This window comes from Lygodium microphyllum, chromosome 5 (assembly GCF_053477565.2).
Source record: "Lygodium microphyllum isolate KBCC chromosome 5, Lygodium_microphyllum_v1.1.10, whole genome shotgun sequence".
Taxonomy (NCBI): Eukaryota; Viridiplantae; Streptophyta; class Polypodiopsida; order Schizaeales; family Lygodiaceae; genus Lygodium; species Lygodium microphyllum.
In genome coordinates, this window is record NC_141139.1 from 16866135 (window position 1) to 16870004 (window position 3870).

General features: G+C 38.2%; 1 pseudogene; it reads right to left on the reverse strand.

Moving 5' to 3' along the window:
- Positions 1–222: 222 nt before the first annotated feature.
- Positions 223–1652, reverse strand: LOC148035542 (uncharacterized; annotated as a pseudogene).
- Positions 1653–3870: the final 2218 nt, after the last annotated feature.

Sequence of the window (3870 nt, forward strand, 5' to 3'; positions counted from 1 at the left end):
CAACTAAATAAGGTGGCATACTAACTGAGCCACGAACTAGAGTAGATAAGGATAGCTGTCATCTAGCTATTATTCATGGGCGGTGTACCAACCGCATCTGCAACTGACAAGTCGGTGACATAAATGCACAATAGTCACCCTAGCATATCACGAGTGGAGCTCGATATCTCAACAGGTCATTACCAAGCACTAATCTTTTAGATGCATTATCTAGAGGATTAATCATCTTCTTTCCATTATGTATATAATCTTGGGCATGTAAATCAATGATGCTTCCATCATCTTCCATAGAAGCTGTGAATGGCCAACTTTTCCAAGGAATTGAGTTCGAACACTTGTAAGAGAGCTATAATCTTCAACCATAAGCTTTCTTTGCCTTGAATATCCATCAAAAGCATGACCAAGTATTGGTCCAATCACATCCTTCACATACATACTCCAATGCAAATTGACTTCTTTCCATTGCTTCTTGATGGACATAGAGTCAAACCTATTACAAGTTAGTTGTATATGAAGAACTAACTTTGGCAAGCATTCAGCAAGAGGATTTGCAATCAATACTCTTGCATAGTGGGCAATCACATTATGCTCAAAGGCATCAACAATTCTATGATAACCATTTTCACCATCTCCAACAAGTACTACGAAATTTGAAATGCATGTGTGATCTATCTTCTTTCCATAAAAACCAACAAGTTGGTCATCTCTTGCTTTCCACCTCACCATCCTCTTGATCATAGTCTTATCTTCAGCAACAATGATAGGTACACTTCCCATGCAAAGCCCATTTTTCATTAATGATGCTTATATGTTTCTACCACATGCTTGAATACATCCTCTCTCAATCTGGTCCTATAACAAAGAGCTTTTCTCATAGCCCTAGATGTAGTTGAAAGATGTGGACCTTGAAGATTCATGGAGAGAAAGTTATGCAATCTTGTACCTCCCCAAATCTTGATAGCTTCAAATAGATTTTTTGTTCTATCAAAATATCACTTTCCTTGACCCACTCTTCCTATGTTTTGAGAGATGTCAATGAAAAAGTCCCACAAAGCTTTCTTCCCCTCAAATAAGCCATGCTTATGTGCATTCGCAATATCAGTGTGAAACTTCTTTGCATCTCCTCGTACCAAGGCTTCAAAAACACTTTCTTGAAGACTCCTCACCTTTACACTCAAAGTAGCAACCTTTGTCCTTGTGAACCATATTTCTTTTTTGAGTCGTCAAACCATTATGTTTTTAGTCCTAGCAATTCTCAATATCTCAAAATGAGTCAAGCAATCCAATCTTCTACCGCCTCTAGTGTCTCTTAATCCTCTTTCCCCTCTAGAGTGCATGTCTTGATACACACGCATGCAAAAGTCTCTCTCCTTGGGAATGGATGCACATGATGAGCACTGGAGATTGGAGAAGGGAACTCCCTCCAAATTTACCCGCTTGCAATCATTGTGACAAAATGTTCCATTGATCTCAACAAGCTCTATTTCCAATAAAATCACTGCCTTTGTGCTTGTCTCACAAGTCCAATGCACACCTCTACTATCATCCAAGAAACACTTTACATTGATCGTGTGGTTTCTAAACTTATATGATCCTTGCCAAAATCCCCAACAAAGAGTAGCAAGAAAACTCTCCTCTGCACAATAGTACATAAATTCTATTGTTCTCTTCATAGAATAATGATTATTAAAAGAAAGAAAAAAGTAAATCCATAATGCCAAAAAATACCAAAACTTGTTAAAGATGTATACCTGAAGGTCTTTGTGGCAACTTAGAACCTGATGCATTGGAAGCATCTACATACCAAACATCGTGAAAACTATTAGTTAGAGTAAACATTTCATTGTAAAAAAAACAAACACCCTTTTATTTAATTAAGTACATGTGGATTGGAATGGTTTAAAAAAACCAATCAGATTTCTTTGATTCTTGTCCAAGACCATTACTTTACTTGGGCGGCCTAATTTCTTAAGCTCATCACCATCTCCTTTAGTAGCGGCTTTCACATGAAGCTTTGACTTCATGTGCTCTATCATGCATAATCTCAAAGAACCTGTCTTTGGAAACAATGGTAGCCACTTATCATCCAATGGACACCTTATGAAAACCTTTGACAAGGTAGTGTAGTCTCCAATAGTTTCAGGAACAAGTTGAAATTCTAGATCATTCTCACTTCCAAAAGAAGAAATCTCAAACATTGCTTCATCTATTTTTTGTTTATTTTGTGTCTTTATCTCCTCCAATGATGGTGTGACTCCAAGCATGTCATGCCTTTGCTTCCCTTTCTTATCCAAGCCAATAGCTCGTAAATGAGATAATGACTTGATATGTGAGTGTGTGAAATTGTATAGAGTATCATGCCCTCCTTGACCATAAGAGCATTCGCACTCCTCACACCAAATTTGAAACAAAGCTTTCCCTTCCTTATCCTTAGACATAAGCTCAAACCTATCATGTCGACCCATGGATTTTAGCTTTTCCTTAGGGTTCTTGATATCCCTCTCCCACCTTTTTATCTTAGATGATATGGCAATAAGAAATTTGAGTATATTTTTTGGAACATCTTGGACAATGCTCACACCATCCCTTGTCGACTCAATCCCATTGCTAGATACATGAAGATGACTAGCTCTAGCTTCCATGGATGGCTTCGGCTCATTGCTAGTCCCCCTCTAAATTCACTCTTTGACGCTTGCATGGTGATTCACTCTCCTCTCTCAATTAAGTGGTGACCTCTTCTGCATCAACTGTCCATCTCTCCTATTACTTTGCTCCAACAAGAAGAATTCTAGAACCTCCCAAAAAGACAAAGTCATTTGAGATGAGACTATCAAGGACAATCTCCTCTCGTAAATCTTTATAGGTTCCTCCTTCTTTGAGAAATACAAATCCCAAAACATGGCTTTGATTTGTACCCTCATTTAGACGAATCAATATTTCCTTTCTTGCCATAGTTATCCAAGATCAGCAAACTACAGAGCAAGAGATTTCCACTTTGAATGCTGCAAAATCAATGTAGACAAACCAAGAAATCAGTTATCCACTTAGGATACAACATTGGCACAGTGCTAGGGGGTTGTTCCTACCTATAATAAGCTTGAAACATAAGCACATAAGTTGAAAATGCCTACCCAACAAAAAAAGGGTTAATGACTCAAAATCACAAATTTCTAAAGTGGAGACAAGTGAATACCTACGGGGTAGATATCTTAGTGGTTTTTGTTGGAGTTCCCATCTCCCATATACTCATGTCTGACATGAAACTCAGGAGCCACCAATCCCAAAGCTCCCTACCCAACCACTAGAGAAAAAACCTGTAGAAACAACCCACTTAGACAATGATTAGAACACTTAACTACTTGTTGGATTTTCTATCATGACTGAAACATAATTAGAAGATAATTAGAAATATTGGAGCATAATGGTATGCACTTATGATAATATGGTTTGCACTTATGCATTCTGGCGTGCCCTTATGGCATTGCAACCTGCCCTTCCCTTATGCATTGTTCCCTTCCCTTCCGTTGTGCATTCTGACATTCCCTTATGCATTATGACATGCCCTTATGCATTCTAACGTATGAAGTTGAGGTAGAAACAATGGCTAAAGTAGATGCCAAACATAGCAATTCGTAGGCAGCAAATGATGCAAAGGATAAATAGAGCAGCTAGAGATGACTGGCTACAAAGAGATGACAACTCAATAACAACAAGAGTGGGCTCAAAACTGAAATGCAATATTCTAAAGGACTAGATGAGGAAACATAGTACCAACATGCTCTTGGCAATAACAACAAGAGTGGGCTCAAAACTGAAATGCAATATTCTAAAGGACTACATGAGGAAACATAGTACCAATATGCTCTTGGC